Genomic DNA, 301 nt, shown 5'->3' with positions numbered 1-301 from the left:
CCCAGCCCCGTGTTCAGCTCCCCTCAGCCGCTCGGTTTGCGGGAGGCCCGGGCTCTTTTTTTTCCTGGGCCACACCCTCTCGTGGTTTCTCCTCGCTTCCAGGCTCTCTCAGGCCAACCTGCACCAGCTCTAATCTCACGCAGATTTCCTTGGAAACGTTAAGGTTTCCCAGCTGTTTGGTGCCTCCCTGAGCAGGTTCCCAGGCAGGAGGGGCTCCAGGAGGGGCAAGGCCCTGAGGGCTTCTAAACCCCTCGGAGCTCGCTCTGGAGGCCGGTTTTGCCTCAAGAAAAGAAAAGCACCG

This window comes from Chaetura pelagica, unplaced genomic scaffold (assembly GCF_000747805.2).
Source record: "Chaetura pelagica isolate M959 unplaced genomic scaffold, ChaPel_1.0 scaffold193, whole genome shotgun sequence".
In the NCBI taxonomy this organism is placed as follows: domain Eukaryota; kingdom Metazoa; phylum Chordata; class Aves; order Apodiformes; family Apodidae; genus Chaetura; species Chaetura pelagica.
Note: the sequence above shows the minus strand (reverse complement) of the source record.